The 23,844-nt window shown below is 45.0% G+C and overlaps 1 protein-coding gene across 2 annotated transcripts in view; it reads right to left on the bottom strand.

Annotated features, from left to right (window-relative positions):
* LOC126995539 (uncharacterized) overlaps positions 1 to 14,493 on the bottom strand; it is a 78,737-nt gene extending 64,244 nt beyond the window's left edge. Inside the window, exon 1 of one of the 2 annotated variants that reach the window (XM_050855172.1) lies at positions 14,040 to 14,493. The gene's annotated coding sequence lies outside the window, so the exon portion shown is untranslated. The remainder of the gene's footprint in view (positions 1 to 14,039) is intronic. The other variant, XM_050855173.1, reaches the window with a different exon arrangement.
* Between the last annotated feature and the right edge of the window lie 9,351 nt (positions 14,494 to 23,844).

Here is a 23,844-nt window from a genome sequence, read left to right on the forward strand (position 1 = left end):
GAAAACCTTCACGCCACGATGCATTTCCCTCTGTTAGTATGTTCCTCTTCCTCTTCCTCTTTCCCATCCCCTTCCCTCCCCATCTATGTCCGGACTCCGTTGTATGTAAGTCTGGTCCTTTCCCAAGCTCTTCCCAGTCATCCCCAAGTTACAGTCCTCCCCCCAGTCAGTACCCATAAGTCATCCAGTCTTTTATTAATATTCCCAATCAATGTGTTTAAGTTCAAGTTCTTCCCAGTCACCCCAAGACCAATAGAAAGGCTCAGTCCTCCCGAGTCTATATAAAAACCCATTCATTGTCGTCTTGAATGTGCAAAGTAATTCATTCGTTCAGTAAGTCTGTCAGAAACTATATAAAAAAAAAATCATCTTTCTTGCGTTCCTTCCGGTTCGATTTAAGCACCTAAAAATTACCTACACATATCTGCCTTCCTTACACCAATAGTCATTCATTCAGTCAGTCAAAGTAGCGGCCAGATCGGTGTAGCACAAATGATATAAAAAATAAATATGTTTCTTCCTTTCTATTTCTTGTGGGGTTCCTTAGAATTCGATTTGCGCACCAACAAAATCACGTGTCCTTACCTTTCTTATAACAACAGTCATTCAAGCTAACGGTCAGATCAGAGTAACACAAAACCTCTTTAAAAACTTCCCTTTCCCTCCATTTCTTCCACTTCGATTTACACGATAAAAAATCACCTGTCCCTTACCTTTTTTATATCAACAGTTAGTCAGTCGGTCAGTCAAGGTAACGGCCAGATCGATGTAACACAAAAGATATATAAAAACTCTTTCATTTCTTCTGCGTTCCTTCCAATTCGATTTACACGCCACAAAATCACCTGTCCCTACCATTCTTATATCAACAGTCATTCTTTCAGTCAGTCAGTCGGTCAGTCAAGGTAACGGCCAGATCAGAGTAACACAAAACCTCTATAAAAACCTCCCTTTCTCTGCATGTCTTCTGCGTTCCTTCCAATTCGATTTACACGCCACAAAATCACCTGTCCCTACCATTCTTATCTCAACAGTCATTCACTCAGTCGGTCAGTCAAGGTAACGGCCAGATCAGTGTAACACAAAACCTCTATAAAAACCTCCCTTTCTCTGCATATCTTCTGCGTTCCTTCCAATTCGATTTACACGCCACAAAATCACCTGTCCCTACCATTCTTATCTCAACAGTCATTCACTCAGTCAGTCATTCACTCAGTCAAGGTAACGGCCAGATCAGTGTAACACAAAAGCTCTATAAAAACTTTCTTTCCTCTACATTTCTTTCGCGTTCCCAGCAGTTTGATCTCGGCCCATAGCTTCATACCTTTCTACCTGACGACCTCTCCCTCTCTCCACCTGTCTGTCTACCTGTCCCTCTACCTGTAACGAGTGATATCAAAAGGTCTTGGGGTCTCCTTGTGGGTTCCTTCCATTTCGACTTCTTCCTATACCTTACCTTTCTTCCTCCTTACCTGTCTTTTTTCTCGACCTACTTGTATACCTGCTACCTCCTACCTGCCCACCTTGTCAATACCTTCCCAATGCCTCTTACATACCAATACCTACCTACCTACCTGCCTGCCTGTCTGCCTTGCCTTTCCTTTCCCTTTGATTGGGTTCTTTAAATGCCCCACCTTCCTTCCTTCCTCTTTTCTCCTCCCCGCTTCTCCTCCTCCTCCTCCTCCCCTTGTCCCTTCCCCTTGCTCCCCCCCTCCCCTCGCTCTCTCCAATTTCTATTCTTGATCGCCTACACTTCGTTTTCTATTGCTTTGGGTTCAACCTTTTCTATACTGGTCAGGGTTTTTTTTTTTTTTTTCATCTTTCGTTTTCTTTTCTCTCTTTGCCTCTCCGTGTGTGTGTGTGTGTGTGTGTGTGTGTGGTCATTTTTCATTCTGAGATTTCCCAAGAATGCTGCTCCCCCCCTTTTTTTTTTTTGGGGGACTATGATTCATTCCTCTTCTCTTTTTTTTTCCTTTCTTTTTATTCCCATTCTCCCTTTTCCCGCCGCTGACGTTCATGGGAGTGATTGGGTTATCTCTCTCTCTCTCTCTCTCTCTCTCTCTCTCTCTCTCTGTGTGTGTGTGTGTGATGAAGAGCTTTACAACGAACGCTATATAAAAAGAAAACGTAATAGGATCAGAAACCAGCAACGTAAACTATGAAAAAAAAGGGAAACCAGTAAATAAAGAAAGGAAGAAGATGAACAGAGGAGAAAGAATGGAAGGGAAAACAACCTGACCCAAAAATCTGAGAGGAGGCAGGGGAAAAAAAAGAAGGAAGACAAGGAGGAGGAGGAGGAGGAGGAGGAGGGAGAAGAAAAGGGAGAGAAAAAAGTGTACCAGGAATAAAGGAAAAAATAAATTAGGAGGAAGGGAAGAAAAGGGAAAGAAAAGGGAAGAATGAGGAAGAAGAAAGGGGATGAAAAAAAAATGTGTACCAAGAATAATATATGACAGGATAAAGAGAAAGGGAGAAGAAACGAGGAAACGTAAGGAGAAGGAGGAAGAAGAAAAGGAAGAAAAAACGCAGCCCAAGAATAATGAAAAAAAGGTAAAGAGGAGTAAAGGAAGAGAAAAGAGAAATACGGAAGGGAAGACAAGACGGAAAGGAAATGGAGAGGAAAAGAAGATGGGAGGGGTAAAATAACAAGGAGAAAAAAGGAAGGGAAGACAGGACGGAAAGGAAATGGAGAGGAAAAGAAGATGGGAAGGGAAAATAACAAGGAGAAAAAAGGAAGGGAAGACAGGACGGAAAGGAAATGGAGAGGAAAAGAAGATGGGAAGGGAAAAATAACAAGGAGAAACACAGAAAGGAAGAAGGGAAAGGATGGGAATGGAGAAGAAAAAGAAGGGAAGAACAAGAAGAAACAGGGAAGGGAAGAAGGGAAGGGAAAGGATGGGAATGAAGAAAATGAAGAAAGGGAGAAACAGGGAAGAGAAGGGAAGGGAAAGGATGGGAATGAAGAAAATGAAGAAAGGGAGAAACAGGGAAGAGAAGGGAAGGGAAAGGATGGGAATGGAGAAGAAAATGAAGAAAGGGAGAAACAGGGAAGGGAAGAAGGGAAGGGAAAGGATGGGCATGGAGAAGAAAATGAAGAAAGGGAGAAACAGGGAAGAGAAGGGAAGGGAAAGGATGGGAATGAAGAAGAAAATGAAGAAACGGAGAAACAGGGAAGGGAAGTGGTAAAGGAAAGCAAAACGAAAGGGAAGTGAATGGAATGTCAGGAAAGGAAAGGAAAGGAGGAGAAAGGAAAGGAAAAGGAAGGTATCTCCACTATTTCCTCCGTCATCCTTGAAAGGGAAGGGAAAGAAGAGGCGAATCATTCTTCTCTCCAATTCCTTTCCTCCCCTCCTCCCTCCCTCATACCTTTCCCTCCAATGTACCTGTTACGATCATCTGGCCCTCCCTCCCTCCCTCCCTATTTTCCTCCATTCCTCCTCCCCTCCATACCCGCTGAGGTGGTCCCGAGGAGGAGAGAAAATCACATCCCCTTCAATCGAGGAGTTTTGGGAGCGATGAAAGAGGAAGAGGAAGAGGAGGAGGGGTGGGAGGGGGAGGGGGGTTTCGATTTTCTGAGACGATCGACAGTTGAGCATCGTATTCTTGTGCCAGCGACCGCCCGATCATCTTACGGGGGGGGGAGGGGGGGGGGGGGGAGGAGGAGGAGGAGGAGGAGGAGGAGGAATACTGGAAAGAAGAGAAAGAGGGAGAGGAAGGAAAGAAGAGAAGGATGAGTTTAAACAGGGATCAGAAGGTTAGGAGGAGGAGGAGGAGGAGGAGGAGGAGGAGGAGGAGGAGGAATACTGGAAAGAAGAGGAAGAAGAGGGACAGCGGAAGGAAATAAGAGAAGGAAGAATGTGTTTAAAGAGAGGGATCAGGAGGAGAAAGAGGAGGAAGAGGAGGAGGAGGAGGAGGAAGTGGAAAGAGGAGAACACTGAAGGAGGAAACACGGGGAAGAGAAGGAAAAGGAGGAAGGAGATAAACTGAAAGGAAGGAAAAGAAAACGGGAAGCAGAAGGAAAGAAGGACAAGGACAGGAAAGAGGAAGAGGAGGAGGAAGAGGAGGAGGACGTGTAGTAAGGAGGGAAGAAGGGCGAGAGAGAAGGATGTAAGGAGGAAGAAAACAGGAAGAGGGCAAATGATAGGAGGAGGAGGGGGGGAGAAGGGACAAAGGAGGGACATGAAAGTACTGGAAGAATAAGAAAGAGGAGGAAGAGGAGGAGGAGGAGGAGGAGGGGTGCCAAGAAAAAAAGGATGGGAACCAGGAAGAGAAGATGAATGAAAGAGGAGGAGGAGGAGGAGGAGGAGGAGGGGTGCCAATCTAGATAAAAAAAAAAGGATGGGAACGAGGAAGATGAGAAGGAGGAAAGGAGGAGGAGGAGGAAGAAGAAAAGGAGGAATTCATGGGTTGAGAATTTCCATTATTACAGCACAGGACGCGTCTTAAGCCCTCCCCCCCCCCCCCCGCCCCCCTTCCTTCCCTTTATGATCGTACACACATGATAGATGGAGGGAGGGAAGGGAGGGAAGGGAGGGAAGGGAAGGAGGCGATTCTCAAGCATGTCTAAGAGGGTTTCCTTTCCTTCCCTTCCCTCCGGCTTAACTTCCTTCGCCTGTGTTGGTGAAGGAAAATGTTTGGGGAAGGGAAAGCCTGTGTTTGGATAAGGTTAAAGGAGGGAGGGAGGGTAGGAGGAAGGGAGGGAAGAAGGTATGGCTGTAGGGAAGGAAGGGAGGAGTGAAGGAGAGGGAAAGGAGGGAAATAAGGATAGAGGAAGGAAGAAAGGAAGGGATGGAAGGAAGGGAGGAGTGAAGGAAGGGGAGGGAAATGAGGAAAGAGGAAGGGAGGGAGAAAGGAGGGATGGAGGGAGGAAGGAAGGAAGGGAGGAGTGAAGGCGAGGGAAAAGAGGTAAATAAGGATAGAGGAAGGAAGAAAGGAAGGGATGGAAGGAAGGAAGAAAGGGAGGAGTGAGGGAAGGGAGGAAGGAAGGGAAGGAGAGTAGGGAAGGAAAGTGGCGAAGGAAGTAAGGAAAGAGTGAAACGGATGAAGGAAGGGAGAGAAGGAAGAGAATGAATGAATGAATGAATGAATGAAGGAAGGGAGGGAGGGAGGGAAGGGAAGGAAAGGTGTGTACTAAAATCTGTCCTCGACCTACACACACACACACACACACACACACACACACACACACACTTATTCAAACCTTTTACTCACAAAGCAACAACAAACAACAAAACAACACAAACAGAAGACCAGTTTATTTAGTTTTTATCGTAATGCTTCAAATTAGGAGAGAGAGAGAGAGAGAGAGAGAGAGAGAGAGAGAGAGAGAGAGAGAGAGAGAGAGAGAGAGAGCGCAGAGGAAGTGAGAGAAAGGAAAGATTTATGTAACGGAACGGAACGGACGGGACAGATGTGTGAGAGGGGGAACTGACCTGAACTGAACTGGACAAGAGGGGAGTGAGGGAGGAGGTGTGAGGGAGGGCGTGAGGATGGACACTCGCTCTCCTCGCGCTCATTGTCTTTAGTGAGGAACGTGACGCGGCGCCCCGGGAGGCATAGATCCGGCCCCATCCCCCCCCAACCCCCTGAAATGCCACGACGGGGGGAAGGGGGTTGAAAAGAAAAGGGTGAGGGAACGAGGTAGCCAAGAAAAAGAGATTGGCCAGCGGGGAAAATTAACAGAGAAAATGACGAATGAAAACAGTAAATGAAAGAGGAAAAAATGGAAAGGGAAATTACTAAAGGACTAAATAACTATAAGAAAACAAGAGATAGATAGATAGATAGATAGATAGATAGATAGAGAGAGAGAGAGAGAGAGAGAGAGAGAGAGAGAGAGAGAGAGAGAGAGAGAGAGAGAGAGAGAGAGAGAGAGAGAGAGAGAGAGAGAGAGAGAAGGGTGGGAGGGAGGGAGATGACCAAAAGGGAGAAAGGCTTGAGGTTGGCCAGCGGGTAAAATTATCAGGGGAAATGACTAAAGAGAAAACCGTGAATGGAAGAAGGGAGGCAGGAAAGAAAGGGAAGATAGGGTCAGGGTGACGAGACAAAGGGAAGAGACGACTGGGTTAACCCTTTAAAGAAGATGAAAAATAATGAGAAAAAAAAATAAAAGGAAGAAAGTAAGAAGAGGAAAAGGAGAAAAATGTGGAACAGGGAGAATAAACGGGGAAAAGAGAGGAGAGGTAGGGAGGATAAAGCGAGGGAGAAATGAATCTGGGAAGAAGGAAGATGGGGTGAAACAAAGAAGGGGAGAGAGAAAATAGAAGGGTTAGGATAAGAAGGAAGACATATTAAGACGATATGAAGGGTAAATAAAGACAGGAACAAGATAAGAAAGGAAGATAGTGAGACGATGAAGGGAAAGGAAAACACATGAAGAGAATGAAGACACACTAAAAGGAAGAATAAGGAGGGAGGAAGAAAGTAAAAGATAAGAAAAGGAAGGAAAATAAGGTGAGACAAAGAAGATGAGGGAAAAGGGAAAAAAAAAACAGAATAGTATGAATAAGAAGAAAGATAAAGACGAAGAAGGGGAGTGAAAAAAAAAGCAACAGAGATAAGAAAAGCAACGAAGATGGGGAATAGGAGAAAGACGAAGAAGAGGAGGGTAAAAGGACGGGGCAGGGATGGGATGAAAAGGACAGGGCGTGGCAGAGGAAGATCGGGGAGTGACAGGCATAGACGGGGAGAGCCAGGGACAGGGGGGAAGAAAGATGGAAGAAAGGAGGAAGGGAAGGACTAAGAAAGGGAGGCAATAAAAGAGAAAATTAGGCGAGGACGAAGAAAAGGGAATAGCTAAAAAGAGGAAGGGGTGAGAAAAGGAGAAGGAAGGGAAAGAGAGAATGGAAGGGAAGAAGGGCTAAGAAAGGGAGGCAATAAAAGAGAAAATTAGGCGAGGGCGAAGAAAAGGGAATAGCTAAAAAGAGGAAGGGGTGAGAAAAGGAGAAGGAAGGGAAAGAGAGAATGAAAGGGAAGAAGGGATAAGAAAGGGGAAGTAATGAGTATAAGGAAGGGGGAAGGGAAGGAGGGGAATGGGATTGGAAGTGAAGGACTGAAGGAAAGAAGGGCTAAGGAGAGGACGTAATGATTAGGAAGTGGGACAAAAGAGAGAGGAAAAGAAAGGGAAGCGAAGGGAAAAGGGAAGAGAAAAAATGGACAGTAGAAAAAAAAAAGCTAAGAAAGGGGGAAGAAGATCGAAAGGGGCGGAAGAAGGAAGACGAGAAGACAAGAAAGAAGAGAAAGAGCCGAGAGAAAGAGAAAGGAAAAAAAAAGGGAAGAGGAAGGGAAAGGGGACACGTTCTGGGACCACTAAACGCAATGACTCTGGAAACCTAACCGACAGACGTGAAAATTTGTGGGAAGGAGGAGAAGGAGGAGGAGGAGGAGGAGGAGGAGGAGGGTTTCGAAGTAGCGTACCGTGACGAGAGACACATTGGAACACACACACACACACACACACACACACACACACACACACACACACACACAGGATAACATTTCCCTCGCCTTGTTACGCTTCTTATTTCTTGCGTTACGTTGCGTTGAATTGCGTTATTAACCTTCAGAATGTGTATAGTAATAGGTCAGGGTGTGTGAGAGAGAGAGAGAGAGAGAGAGAGAGAGAGAGAGAGAGAGAGAGAGAGAGAGAGAGAGAGAGAGAGAGAGAGAGAGAGAGAGAGAGAGAGAGAGAGAGAGAGAAACAAATATATACACGAGAAAACGACTGTAAGAACGGAAAAGAGGACTAGAGAACACTGAAAGAAAAAGAAAAAAAAGATGGATAAAAATAACAAAAGATAGACAGATAGACAGATAGATAAATAGATAGATAGAAAAAACAATTGATAGTTTCCATCCTTACCTTACCTGTACCCGTCACCCACGCACGAACACACGCACGCACACACACACACACCTGGACGCCTACGTAGATAATTACCTGGAAAAGAGAAAGAGAGAGTGAGTTTGGTAAGGATCATTAATCAGGTATTATTATTAAATGTTACGAAAGGGGACACGAGCTATTTCTCCGTGTTATTGAAGTTGTGAAATCCGATAATGGACAGCGCCAGAGATTACGTACGAGAGAGAGAGAGAGAGAGAGAGAGAGAGAGAGAGAGAGAGAGAGAGAGAGAGAGAGAGAGAGAGAGAGAGAGAGAGAGAGAGAGAGAGAGAGGAAAACAATATAAAAGAAAACAAATGTAATACCAAAAGAAAATGAGAGAAACGTTGAAAGAAAAATGTGATAGAGAAAGAAAGAAAGAAAGAGATTGAGAAAAGGAGAGAAAGGGACAGAAAAAGAAAAAAAAACAGCAAGAACGAGAGAGAGAGAGAGAGAGAGAGAGAGAGAGAGAGAGAGAGAGAGAGAGAGAGAGAGAGAGAGAGAGAGAGAGAGAGAGAGAGAGAGAGAGATTACACATACTGATCGAAACGTGTGTGTGTGTGTGTGTGTGTGTGTGTGTGTGTGTGTGTGTGTGTGTAATCTGCCCTGAGGATAGGCGTGCGGCGAGAGGCTTACAACTTGAACATCGAGAATGAGTAATAAGCAGCAGCAAAACGTGGAAACACATACAAGCAGGCGACAGTAAAGCCAAACTAGCCGGGTGAAATCTAATCTAATACATGTTTGAAATTTCACTCTATTCCTTTATTTATATTCATTCATTTATTCATTTTCGCTTTTCATTTTTTTTTTTTTATCCTGGAATCCATCAATAACATAAATAATATACTTAATTATTATTCTATTTCCTTCCCCATATTAAGACGAAGATGATGAGGGGAAAGGAAGGAACAGGATAAAAAGGGGAACGAGAATAGGGTGAGGGAGAATGCGAGAAGAAGAAGGGAGGGAAGAAGGAACAATAAAAAGGGGAACGAAGATAGGGTGAGGGAGAATGTAAGAAGAAGGGAGGAGGGAGGAAGGAACAGGATAAAAAGGGGAACGAAGATAGGGTGAGGGAGAATGTAAGAAGAAGGGAGGGAGGAAGGAACAGAATAAGAAGAGGAACGAAGATACGATGAGAAAAGTAAAAAAGAAAGATAAGAAAGAAAAGGAAAAGAGAATAGAGCCCAACACACAGATAGATAGACAGACAAACAGATAGAAAGGTATGATTTCCTGAACACAAATTTGTAAGCTCTATAGAATACGTTAATACAATTCTTTACATATAAGTGAATGTATGACCGAAAATCACACACACACACACACACACACACACACACACACACACACAGGACCACACACTATCACAGCGGCGCTCTAACAGTGAGAAACGAAAAATAAATGTGAAAAAAAAAACCTGCAAGTCACCGAGAGAGAGAGAGAGAGAGAGAGAGAGAGAGAGAGAGAGAGAGAGAGAGAGAGAGAGAGAGAGAGAGAGAGAGAGAGAGATTCTGGAGATGCCCTTAGCCACTGCCTCACTAAACCAAGGCTGCTACGCTTCAAGAATCTGACAACTCTCTCTCCCTTTACCCTCCCTTTCTCCCTTTCCCTCCACAGTGACCTAGTTCCCCCTCACTTGGATAGGGGTCTGTGTGGCTTAGGGTTTCTTAATGAGGGGGAAAATAGGGTTAAAATAGGGGGATGGCTAATAAGTGGTAAATAGACATAGAGGGGAGAAAATGGGATAGAAAGAGGCCTAAGGAAATTATATGACTAAGGGGAGACTAAAAGAAAATAATACTAATGAGATATTAAAAGAATCGAACAAGATAAAAAAGAGAAGAAAGATAGATAGATAATAATAGAAGCCACTGCCCCAACACACACACACAAAAAAAAAAATATAGACAATAAAATAAAGATAGATAATGAAAGAGGAACTAAAGGAGACTAAAGGAAAAACAAAGAAAATAAAGGGGAAATAAAAAAAAAGGGTACGGGGAAAGGAAAATAGATAGTAAAATAAAGATAGATAATGAAAGAGGAACTGAAGGAGACTAAGGGAAAAACAAAGGAAAATAAAAGGGAAATAAAAAAGAAGGGTATGAGAAAAGGAAAATAAACTACGTAAGGGGAAAGAAAGGGAGAAGAAAGCATAACGGCAGGGACAGTGAAAGGAAAAGGAAGAGGAAGATGAAAAGGGGGAATGGGAAAGTAAATGCAGGGGAGTAGATATATATAAAACAAGAGGAGAATGGGAGGTAGTAAATGGGAATGGGGAAAGGAGGAATAAATGGGGAAAGGGAAAAGCCACAGGAGGACGGAAAGGAGGAATGGGAGAGAAAATGCAAGAGATATACAGTACAAAAAGAAAGAGGAGAATGGGAGGGAGAAATGAGAACCGGGGAATGGGGAGAGGAGGAATAAATGGGGAAAAGGGAAAGGGAAGAGAAATAGGAAGATGAAAAGGAGGAATGGGAAGGTAAATGCAAGAGATATACAGTACAAAAAAAAAAGGCGAATGGGAGGGAGAAAATGAGAACTATGAATGGGGAGAGGAGGAATGAATGGGAAAATGGGATAAGGTAATGGGGTGGAAGTAGAAAAGAGAAAGGAAAAGTAACTGTGAAGGGAAATGAAGACTGGAGGAGGAGGAGGAGGAGGAGGAGGGGTTATTTTCACCTGTGCGATGGTGACCCTATTCTCTTGACCACCTGGCGAGGTAACCTTAACACACACACACACGCGAAACACTGAGTAGCTTGGTAAGTACACTAGGTCACCTTTTACAACACACACACACACACACACACACACATTACAAGCACGAAAAACTGAATAGGTAAAAGTATACTAAGTCACCTTTTAACACACACACACACACACACACACACGCACGTACACTACACAAAAAACAAACAAACATCCAAACACCGAAATATAATCAACGTGTTATTGCGTAAACACGAAATAAAATAAACACACACACACACACACACACACACACACACACACACACACACACACACACACACACACGGACACGCTTCTAATTAAAACCCTCACTGCTTACTACATTACGGTACCAGCAACAAAAATAAAGACGAAGGAAAAAAAAAAACAGATCGTGCAGCATCCAACCAGACTTAGGCGAACACCGTTGAGAATGCGGAGATGAAAAAAAACAAAAAAAAAAAACGAAAACGGGGAAAAAACTTGTCCGGGTGAAGCAACGAAGTCAGGTAGGCTGAGAGAGGGAGGCTGAAGGTGAGGGTGGTGATGGTGGTGATGGTGGTGATGGGTGGTGAGGTAGCAATGGTGTGGGAGGGAAACTGTGGTGAGAAAGGTGGTGGTGATGGCGATAAGTGATGGTGACGTGATAATAGTGATGACAATAGGGGGAGGAAAAGCTGGTGGTGATGAGTGGTGAAGTTAGGATAGTGAGGGAGAACTAGTGGTGGTGGTGGTGGTGACAGTGAAGGTGGTGATGGAAGGGAAAGGTAGTGGTATTGATAATGATGGTGATAGGTGATGAACGAGGGAAAAAAAATAAGATAGTCAGATATGTGGTGACGGTGGTGGTGATGGGACAAATTACGATAGAGAGAAAGAGAAGCTGATGGTGATGACAGTGGTGGGGAGAGAGGAGGAAAAAGGTATTGAAAGAGAGAAGTGATGTTGAGGAGGGAGGGAGGGAGAGGGAGGAGGCGGTGGTGGTGATTAGGAGGCTGGTGGTGTTGATGAGGATGAGGTGATGATGGAGTAGGGAAGCTATGGGAAGGTGGTGTTGGGTGATGAAGCGAGTCAAGGAAGGTAAAGTACTGGAGTTGAAAATGAAGAGGCTGGTGAGGAGAGAGGTGGTGGTGGTGACGAGGGTGGTGGTGGTGATGGTGGTGAGGCCGAGGCACTGAAAGAGGTTGACAAATGGCACTCAGGGGACTTTGGTGCGAGGAAGTAGAAGAGGAGGAGGAGGAGGAGGAGGAGGAAGAGGAGGAGGAATAAAAGTAGAAAAACACGAAATGAATGACTGGTTGACCGTTACTTTACATCAGTCACTTAAGAAATAACATGTAAAGTGGGAATCCTAAGCAGTGGAAAGTCTAGTGTGGTAGTGGTGGTGTGTTGTGGTAGTGGTGGTGGTGGTGCGTGGTCCCGTTACGTGGTGATACTGGTGGTGGTGGTGGGTAAGAAGTTTGTGAGACACCAACATAAGCCGAGATGTTTTGTTGTTGTTGGTGGTGGTGGTGGTGGTGGTGGTGGTGCAGTGAAGAATGAATGGTTAAGTGTACATCATTTAAATAGTGATGAGTGTGGTGATGAGGGCAATGTGTGATATGATGTATTGTATTCGATTAAGTTGTCTGTGTGGTGATATAGTGTATGGTGCTGTATTGTTCTTCGGTGGTGTGGTGTTGCTATGGTGCTGATGAGGCGTATGATGGTGCGTATGATGTCATGTGTAGAAGTTTAGTGTTGCGGTGTATACAGAATTACGTTGTTTGGCTTTATAGTGACTCAGGGTATGGTGCATGGCTGTGTGGTGATGTGGTGTGGTGGTGTGGCAGGGAAGCAGTGTTTGGTCTTCGGTCTTCATTAACAGAGTACAAAAGTATTAGTGGTGGTGGTGGTGGGTGATGGTGGAGGAAGGTGAGGGAGAGAGTGGAGGGTGGTGGTGGTGGTGGGAGAGGTATAATGGAAGTGAGGGAGGTGGGAAGAGAAGGGAGGGACAGTCAGTGGCCGAGGTGGGTTGACTGAACGGGTTGTGGTGGTGATGGTGGTGGTGGTGTTGATATCTTACGCTGGTACTGGTGCTGGTGGTGATGATGGTGGTGGGTGTTACTACCATCATTATATAGTGCTTGTTATGGTATACGTGGGGAGCAATGTAGGATATGGTATGGTGATAGTGACGTGGATGCTGTGGTCTGTGATGTTATGATATGGTGACGGTAGATAGGGTGGTGGTGGTGATAGAAGCGATGGTGTGATGTGGTGATGGTGTGCGAGACAGGTAAAATAATGAATGAATGGTTAGGTATAGTGAGAGCAGGTATGGTGATGTGTGGTGGGAATATGGTGTGTATGTGTCACTAAGATAATACTGATAGTGTGCAGTAGTAGTAAAAGTGTGGTATGAGTGGTAGGTGGATGTGGTAGTGGAAGCTGTGGTGGTGATGATGATGTCTAGTGGAGTGGAGTTCTGGTGGTGATGCGTTGTGGTGGTGATGCAGCAAGGTGAACAAGACAGGTGGGCAGGTGTGGTGGTGTTGCTCAGGTATGTTACTGTGGTGGTGGTGGTGGTAAGGTTAGGGTAATGGAGTGGAGTGGTAGTGGTGGTGGTGGTGAGGTAGGGTAGACAGGTGGGTATGCAGGTGGAGTGAAGTGGTGGGTGGAGAAAAGGCAGTGTGGTGGTAATAGCGGTGGTGGTGGTGCTGTGAGGTGGTGTTGAATAGCGTTAGTGGAGTAGAGTGCCTTGGTAGTGGTGATGATGGTGGTGGTGGTGGTGGTGTAGCAAGATGGGCAGGAGCCAGAGGTAAACAGGTGGTGATGGAGGTGGTGGTGGTGGTGATGTTGCTGTGATGTTACTGAAATAGTGGACAGGTAAGGAAGCATACTAAGAGGTGTATAACGCTTATGGTGGTGTTGCCGGAGTGGTGGTAGTGTGGTGGTGTTATGGTGATGGTGGAGAGGTGGTCAAACAGGTGAAGAGGTGGTGATGTTGCTGTGATGTGCTATCCTATACTAGTGGGCAGGTTAGAGTGGTGGTATTGCCAGTGTGGTGGTTGTGGTGTGGTGGAGAGGTGGTCAAACAGGTAAACAGGTGAAGAGGTGGCGATGTTGGTGATATTGCTGTGATGTGTTATTCTATACTAGTGGGCAGGTTAGAGAGGTGGTATTGCTGGTGTGGTGGTGGTGGTGTCGGTGGTGTTGTGGTGATGGTGGAGAGGTGGTCAAACAGGTGAAGAGGTGGTGATGTTGCTGTGATGTGCTATCCTATACTAGTGGGCTGGTTAGGGAGGTGGTATTGCTGGTGTGGTTGTGGTGGTGTTGTGGTAGAAGCAGTGGTGGTGGAGGTGGGCAGTGGTCGGGCTCGGGTACAGTACACGGGGCTGCGGTGGCTGAGTCTGGCCAGCCCTGGGGCGATGCTCACCTGAGACCTGCGACCGTCCACTCCTCTCGCGCCTTAAAAACTCCCTCGGCCTGTCAAGCTGCCTCCGCCTCACAAACCAGCAGGCGGCGGGGGGCAGACTAGGGACACAGGGCAATGAGGCACCAGCTTACATGTGGTGTGATGGGGCACTACACTCACTATCGCAACGGTGCACACGCAATCAAGAGACGGGGCACACGGATGGCCAGCGACGCGCACCTCCCCACACACCAGTCCAAGTCACTCTGAGCCGCGAGCGAGCGCCGAGCGAGCACCGAGCAGGCGGGCCAGGCGGGGTCTCTCACATCGCCTCGTTCGCTCACTCGTCCCGCCTCTGCCGCCGCCGCCGCCGCTGCCACCTAGTCCATTTGCCGCCCAGATAAAGTTCACACAAGACGCACATTTCGCTTTTCTGGCCCCTGACGCTTTGTGGTGATAGTTAAAAGGTTGCTGAGGTCATATCGTGAAGGTAAGATAGAAAGGGAGGGTGTGTGATGAGACGGGTCAGTTTCCTCGAGTGTGTTGGTTTGTGATGTGCCGACAGAGACGATGAGGAGGAGCAACAGGAGGAAAAGGAAGAATGGGAGGCTGCAGGAGTGACCACTTTACGTCATGATGCTTGTGGCACGTTTTCCTACTTACATCCTTGCTTCACACACACACACACACGGATGATGGTATACCCAGCCAGCCACACACACACACACACACACACACACACACACATATACAGGTCCCAGCAGCTTCACCACCTCCTCCCTCCCCTGCCCTGCCCTGCCCTGCCCTGCCGCCGGCGGGGTGACGACACAGGGTGCGTCAGAGTGACTTCATCGCCATGCCCGCTGCACGCTGCCTTCATGCACACACACACACACACACACACACACACACACACACATGAAGGCACACATTTTCCCCGACTTGACGGTGATTTGAGACGAAGTAAACCTCTTAATGTCTCCAACTTGGTAATTTTCCCATCTCTCTCTCTCTCCCAGCTTACCTGACCTCCCCACCTCCCTCCCTCCTTACCTGCCTATCCCGTACCCTCTCACCTGATCACCGTACGCCTTCAAGACACACCTGTTCAAGAAGCTCAACCTCGGCCTAAAAAAAAAATCACCTCATCCTTGTTGCACGCAAAATAAAACACGAAACCTTGAGACCTTGAGAGTGAGGAGGAGAAGGAGGACGGACGGGGAAGGAGAAGCGTTGGGGTGAGGGAGGAGCATCAGGGAAGGGGAAGCCAAGGTCGCGTGAAGCCGTACGAACGCAAGACGTGCCCCAGGGATGCCCACGCCACAGACGCTGACTAGGGTGGACCGTGGACCCTCCTGTACCCCTCCCCTGCCCCGTCCTACCCTCCCTGGACCCTACCCCGACCAGTTCCTCTCCCCGTCCCCCTACCCAGCAGTCCCCATCCGTACCCACCCATCCACCCTCGCTCACTCCTTCTCTTTCTCTCTCTCTCTCACTGCTGACCATCACACACACACACACACACACACACACACACACACACACACACACACAAACTTAGATACGCATAATCAAGTTAATTAATACTACACACACACACACACACACACACACACACACACACACACACACACACACACACACACACACACACAAACTTAGATACGCATAATCAAGTTAATTAATACTACACACACACACACACACACACACACACATTCATAAAAGCAAAAAAATACACAAACACAAACACACACACAGACAAAAGTAGACACATACGGCCATATAAACGCACTACACACACACACACACACACACCACGACCAAACTTTCATTCAAAAAGTAGAAAATAGTACAGCAACCTACCCACGCCCACACCTCCCCCTCTCCCCCCCTCCTTACCCCCTTCCCTCCACCAAGCCTTTACGCCCTACATCTCTCTCTCTCTCTCTCTCTCGACGAGGTGATGGAGAGGCGCCTTGGGAATGTGTTTTCTAGAGGCAAAAGTTTAGAGGTTACGCCCAAGGGTTGCTGAGTGGTCCTCCTCCTCCTCCTCCTCCTCCTCCTCCTCTGTCTCAACCCTCTCTCTCCTCTCCCTGACTCGAATCTTTCCTCTTCTCTCTGTCCTTACCGCCATCTTTGTCCTTTTTCTTTATTTCTCTTGTTTTATCTATCTTCTTTCATTCCTTTTTTTTTGTCCATCCACTTCTTACCTCCAACAGGTACTCCTCCTCTTCCTCCTCCTCCGTAACCTGTCCTTATTCTCCTCCACAAACATATCTTCCACCCCTTCCTCCTCCTCCTCCTCCTCCTCCTCCTCCTTTACCCCCACCCCTTATTCCTACGCTTCCTCCGATACCTCCTCTTCCTCCTCCTCCTTTACCCTTACTACTTATTCCTACGCCTCCTCCTCCTCCTCTTCACTGTTAATAACCCAAACATTTGCATAAGAAACCCAAACTGAAGCACGAGACGTTTGAGTGTGTGTGTGTGTGTGTGTGTGTGTGTGTGTGTGTGTGTGTGTGTGGTCATCCAATGCGAGGACAGTCATGTTCGTGTGGTTTTCCTCCTTCCTCCTCCTCCTCCTCCATTTTTTCTCTCTTCTTTCCTTGTCCTGTGATTATTTTTTCCCTTTTTTTTATTTTAAGCAATTTCAAACTTTTCATTGTGCAACACCGAGAGAGAGAGAGAGAGAGAGAGAGAGAGAGAGAGAGAGAGAGAGAGAGAGAGAGAGAGAGAGAGAGAGAGAGAATGCCGAGTGCCCGAGTCCTACATCAAATTAAGTTACGGATGTCAATAGCATTTCCTCTCTCTCTCTCTCTCTCTCTCTCTCTCTCTCTCCTAATGGTCTCCCTCTCGGCGTCTCCCTCTCTCCCATTGAGAAGGAAAACGGAGTGTGTTAAGTGGAAGAAAACGGGAAGCGCTTGCCTACTATATCGCGCCCTGCGGTAACTATTATGGACTGAGAATTTACGACGTCAATGGGTAAGAGAAAGGTAAGGGGTAGGGAGGTGAAAGGAGGGGGGGGGGGGGGGGAAGCTTGTTGAGGAAGTATAGGTAGGGTAGGGAAGGAAGGGAACGGAGGGAAGGGAGGGGAGGGGAGGGGAGGGGAGGGGAGGGGAGGGGAAGGAAAGGGAAGGGAAGGAGAGGAGAGGGAGTAGATGAATGAAAAAAAAGGAGTAAAGCGAAGGAACGAAGAAAGAATGGAAAAAAGGAAGAAAATGAAGGGAAAAGGAGTAGTTGAGTGAAAGAAAGGAAAAGACCAAAGGGACGAAAGGGGGGTGTAGAAAGAAGGGAAGGAAAAGGGGAGAGGAAGTAAGAGAAAAGAGTAGAAAGAAGGAACAGAGAAAGATAAAGAGGTGGAGGGAAGGGGAAGGAAGAGAAGCGGGAGGGAAGAGAGTAGGTAGATAAGAAAAAAAAGGAGTTAGCGAAAGAACGAAGGGAGAATAGAAAGGGACGAAAAAGAAAGGAAAATAAGTAGATGAATGAAAGAAATGAACAAAGATAGGGGACGGAAAGGGGAAGAGAAAGAAGGGAAAGAATGAAAGCGAAAAGAAATGGATGAGTGAAAGAAAGACAAATAGCGAAGAGACGAAGGGGGAAATAGAAGGAAAAGAAGGTAAAGGGGAGGGAGAAGATGAGGTAAAGATAGGAGTGGAAGGAAAGGATGAAGGAAGATAAAGGAGTGAATTAAAAGATGGGAAGGAAGATAAGGGGAAGGGAGGAGATGAGTGAAATAACGGAGTAAAGATAAAGGAAGAATGGAGATAAAAGATAAAATAGAAAGTAGGGAAAGAAGAGAACGTGAGGAAAGAGAAAGGAAGGAGAAGGAGTGAACGGAAAAAAAAGTAGAGAATAAGAATAAAGCATGACTGAACGAGAGAGAGAGAGAGAGAGAGAGAGAGAGAGAGAGAGAGAGAGAGAGAGAGAGAGAGAGAGAGAGAGAGAGAGAGAGAGAGAGAGAGAGAGAGAGAGAGAAAGGAAAGAAGGAAGTACGAGAAAGAAGGAGAGAAAGAGGAAAGAGAGAGAGAGCTGATAACGAAAGAAAAAAAATAAAGAAAAAACATAGTGAGATAACGATACGAGAAAGAAGATAAAATAGGGGAAAAAAATAAATGAAGAGGAAGGTAGAAGACAGAAGCTTGGACAGAAGAAAACCGGAATGGCTACGATTGGAGGAGGAGGAGGAGGAGGAGGAGGAGGAGGAGGAGGAAGAAGACTGGAGGGAATGTGGTTAAGGGAGACAAACTACGAGGAAAGGATGAATATTAGGCGGAAGGAGAGGAGGAGGAGGAAGAAGAGGAGGAGGAGGAGGAGGGAGAGGAGGAAGGTCTAGAGGAAAGGAGGTCTTTGAGGAGGGTAATAATTGTGTTTGAGGGATGAGGAAGGGAAGAGAAGAGGAGGAGGAGGAGGAGGAGGAGGAGGAGGAGGTAAGGCATAAGTACCATAATTTGAATATATGGAGGCAAATATGTTAATGAGACAAACCAAAGGGAAGAAAGAGCATTGAAGGGGAGAAGAAGGGAGAGGCAACGAGAGAGAGAGGGAGAGGGAAGGGATAGGGAGGGACTGAAGGGGCTGAGGAAGGGGGTCAAAAGGGAGAGGAGGAGGAGGAGAGGAGGAAGATGAAGGAGAGATAAGAAAGGAGACGAATAAGGTATGTGACAGGACAGAGAATTGTGGGAAGTGGAGGCGATGGGTGGCTGCCGTGGTGGTGGTGGTGGTGGTGGTGATGTGTCCAAGTGGATAAATGAAAGGGGAGAACATGGATACAGAAGTAGAAGTGTTATAAAAAGAAGCGGTTTGATTCTGTTTTTAATGATGAGGGAAAGAGAAAGGAAGGAGAAGGAGTGAACGGGGAAAAAAAAGAAGTGGAGGATACGAATAAAGCGGAAGGAGATAAGCTGATAACGAAAGAAAAAAAACTAAGAAAAAAAAACAGTGAGGTTAGCTCTTGTATTAGACAGCAGGAAGGCGATGCAGAAGTGACGGTTAACAAGATGACAGCACGATCCTTGTCCTCATTTCCCCAGTTACGACAGACAGACAGACAGACACACAGGCGCACAGACATTCACATTCAAACAAACAAACAAAAATATACATACACATTCAAACAAACAAAAAAGAATACACATACACATTCAAACAAACAAACAACAACAAAAAACAGACAGCCAAACACAGGCATAAAGGCAAACACATTTAAAGAGAAACAGACATACATAGACAGAAAGACAGGCAAACACACAGAAGCAGACACATTCACAAAGAAACATACAGACATACAGACAGACAGGCAAACATACATAAAACCACAGACACAAACATACAGACAGTCACATTCCATCAGAAAAAAAAAGATACTCAGACAAATATAGACAGGCAATCAGAATAAAAAAAAACGGAAGTAAAGATAGACAGCCAGCAACCTTCTCCTGCCTCCCCCCCACAAGAAATAAAACATCTGGGCAACACTTCGAATCCACTTTTTGCCACTCATCGGGAACACACGAGGACCAAACCAGACAACAGGGAAACATGTAACAAGCTTCCGGTCCAGTGAACAACCATGGACAATCACTAATGAAAAAAAAAAAAAAAGTTGCCTCCCTTATAGTCATATGGGAAAACACATAACACAAGCTTACGGAAGAGTGAACTTGTATAGGAGAACCTCACACTTGGACACAATCACGAGAGAAAGAGCACTATAAAAAAAAGCTTCCGGCAGAGGGTAGAATCATAGACGAGAGGAAGCGCACGAGTCATTTACCTTATACTTATTCAGGACAAAATATAACAAGCTAACGGTAGGGTGAATTTGTATAGAACCTCACACTTGGAAACAATCACGGGAGAAAGAAATAAAAAAAGAATAAAAAAAAAGATTCCGGTAGAGGGTAGAATCATAGACGAGAGGAAGCGCACGAGTCATTTACCTTATACTTATTCAGGACAAAATATAACAAGCTAACGGTAGGGTGAATTTGTATAGAAGAACCTCACACTTGGAAACAATCACGAGAGAAAGAGCACTAAAAAAAAAAGCTTCCGGTAGAGTGCAGAATCACAGACGAGGGGAAGCGCATGAGTCAAATACCTTATACTTATTCAGGACAAAATATAACAAGCTAACGGTAGAGTGAGTTTGTATAGAAGAACCTCACACTTGGAAACAATCACGAGAGAAAGAACACCACTCAATTGCCCTATACATGTAGAGCGCAATATATGACAAGCTTACGGGTGAGTGAATTTGTATAGGAGAACAACACACGTTTTGACAAACAAACACAGACGAAAGAAAGCGCTGTATTACTGGAACGCCTCGAAGCACAGCAGACCAGACACCTTTTTTTCTCTCTCCTCTCCTTTTTTTTTCAGTAAGGGAGGCAGCTCAAGGGCTTCATACAGGAACGCTACAAAAAAAGAGCTTCCGGGAGACTGAGCTTGCTGTGTATGTACGAACGTCACATGATAAGGAAATAAACAGATGAAAACATAATACTGACTGAAAAGAATAATACAGCACAAGGAAGCCATAGTTATCACCATCATCATCATAACCGTCACCATCCTCACCACTACCACCTGACATCACTCGTCCACATGGAAAATAAACTGACCTCTTGTAAAGTTATCATCATCATCATCATCATCACTATCATTATCGCGGGTTTTTTTTATGCGGGCTTTTTTTATTGTTGTTTCCTTTTTCTGTGCTCTTGTGCTGTCTCCTTTGCTGTAAAAAAAAAAAAAAAAAAAAAAATCACTATAGTTCACTACAAGGCGATATACAGATGTTCCGCTCCCTCCCTCTCCTCCCATTACACAACACTGCTCTGAGAAGTGAATGATCATAAAGTTACTGTTATCGCTTTTCTTAATAACTGACATCCTCACAACCTCGTCCGCCCAAATGTCAAGACGAACAAGTTAATGAGACAAACCAAAGGGCATTGAAGGGAAGAAGGGAGAGGCAACGAGAGAGAGAGAGAGAGAGAGGGAGGGAGAGGGAGAGCTAAATGGAAGGGGGAGGGAGAGGGAGAGCTAAAGGAAAGGGGTAGGGAGGGGCTGAAGGGGCTGAGGAAGGGGGTCAAAAGGGCCCCTTCCTACTGTACTAAAATGTCACTGTAACGCGGGTTTGGGTTATATAAATTGAATCTGCTCTAAATAACGCTGTCTTGGTGTTGTTACGTATGCTATGCTGCAACCACGGTCTACTACGAATACAGATACGAGGAATAGGAATATGATAGTAGGAATTTCAAGGAGAATGGCTAACTTATATTCACGCGAAGGATATGCAAGAATAAAGTTGATAATACAGATGAAGCAACCACAGTCTTAGAACACGGATGACAAGAGGAGGAAATGGGGAATAGGAATACGATAATGGGAAATACAAGGAAAGAATAGATAAGTTGGAATAGAAGAGATAATATGGAGGAGACGAAGTAAAAGGAAGAAAGGGAATTGAAGGGGAGAAGAAGAGAGAGAGAGAGAGAGAGAGAGAGAGAGAGAGAGAGAGAGAGAGATTAATATCATGCAAAAAAAAAAATGAGGGTAGGCTATACATTATGTGGCTCCAACTGAGAGGTCTTTCGTTGACTAAATTAATGGTAGACTTATTAATCTAGATGCGGTTGGCTTTGTAATATTGAAATCCCCTTAAAGAGTGACAGAGTTAATTTGAGAACCTGAAATGTTGCCGCTGGAGGACTTCATCAGATGGGTTGAGTTTATACGTTAGTTCTCGGAATAACTCTGTTCGCCTCTTCGTGGATTCCAACATTATGATAACCGCCTTCTCTATATATACAAAAAAATAAGTCTACTAAAAATGAATAAGCTTTTAATTACAGTTTACTGAGTATGTTGAGATTCATCTGTTATGTATGATTTTTTTTTTATATATACAAAAAAAAAAAATCTACTAAAAACGAATAATCTTTTAGTTACAGTTTATTGGGTATGTTGAGATTCATTTGTTATATATGACTTTTTTTATATATACAAAAAAAAAATCTACTAAAAACGAATAATCTTTTAGTTACAGTTTATTGGGTATGTTGAGATTCCTTTGCTATGTTTTTTTTTTTTTTTAAGGGAAGATGGCAGCTCAAGGTCGCAAAAAAGAGGAAAGAAAAAAGTCCGCCAGCGCCGCTCCTGCAAAAAGTGTTTAATAGAAGATAAAAAAAAAAAAAAAAAAAAAAAAAAAGAGGCTAGAGTCATTAAGTGAGGTGTCTTTACTCCGTTCTCTTTTATATTCTTTGTTTTATTATTATTACTTATTATCATACATATATTTATTTATTCTATTATTCGCTACACGTTCTCTTACTTGTGGCTAGTTAAGTATTAGTCCACGATATTATTTGTCTCTCTCCCACATATTTACTACTTTTAATATATTGTAAATTTTGGTTGATTTATTATTATACGATGTGGATGTTATCAGCAAAGTGTGACTGATTTAGTACAGACGACATGGCTCATTTGCTAGTCCTTTGTGGTTCCCTTAGTATCTCACTCTTTCTTTATAGTGAGTGACGTTTCCATTAGTATACAAAATCATGGTTTCTTAATGGTGACTTGTGGTTCCCTTAGTATGTCACTCTTCCTTTTTAGTGAGTGACGGTTCCATTAGTATACAAAATCATGGTTTCTTAATGGTGACTTGTGGTTCCTTTAGGTATAAGTCTATCAACCTTTTTTGTGAGTGACGGTTCCATTAGTATACAAAATCATGGTTTCTTAATGGTGACTTGTGGTTCCTTTAGTATGTCACTCTTTCTTTATAGTGAGTGACGTTTCCATTAGTATACAAAATCATGGTTTCTTAATAGTGACTTGTGGTTCCTTTAGTATGTCACTCTTTCTTTATAGTGAGTGACGTTTCCATTAGTATACAAAATCATGGTATCTTAATGGTGACTTGTGGTTCCTTTACTATACAAACCATGGTTCCTGTTGTAATGACTTGTGATTTCTTACGTCATGGTTCCTTTTTGGTTCCTTTGTGGTTCCCTTCGCATGTTTTACCTCCTCGCAACGGGACGCTTACGAGGCCTCCACAGAAACCCTCCACCACCACCACCTGCCGCCCTAACGTGTGTATCTCCTCACGCCGCGGGGAGGTGAGGGGGGAGGGTGGCGAGCTCTCCAGACGGGCGTGGTGGGGAGCCCCGAGCCCTTCACCGTCCACCCGGGGTCTGAGAGGGGGGGAGATGAGCCGTCGGGGGGTCTTGCTAACTAGGAACCGATAAGAGTGACCCCCCCCCCGACAACCCTTGACTCCTTCCGCCTCGATGCCTCCTTGTGTGTGTGTGTGTGTGTGTGTGTGTCGGAAGTGTAACGGAAAGTCGTATATCCAGCTGTGTGTTTATGTGTGTGTGTGTGTGTGTGTGTGTGTGTGTGTGTGTGTGTGTGTGTGAGTGTGTGTTTACCTGTCCCTTCCTCCCCCCTACGTCTACCTGGTGGCGTCACTAATTAATTAATCACCTCCCGCCAATTAATATGTCACAATTAGCGCGGCAGACTGATCCGTGGCAAGCCTTTCAAATATTCCCGTTAATAATTATGACACCACCACAGTAATCGCCGGGACCCGAATACTGACACCTCGAACAGTATTAATTAAGAGTGAAAAAAAGGACAATCATACCATTTCCACTACTACTACTTCCACTACTACTACTACTACTACTACTACTGCTATGATTACTACAGCAGGTTTCCATATGCCAATCACGTTTAGTTCCCGCCCTAACACCGCCCATCACAACCACCATCACCACTACCATCACCTTAGTTGTTTGTC

Source organism: Eriocheir sinensis, chromosome 8 (genome assembly GCF_024679095.1).
Source record: "Eriocheir sinensis breed Jianghai 21 chromosome 8, ASM2467909v1, whole genome shotgun sequence".
Taxonomy (NCBI): Eukaryota; Metazoa; Arthropoda; class Malacostraca; order Decapoda; family Varunidae; genus Eriocheir; species Eriocheir sinensis.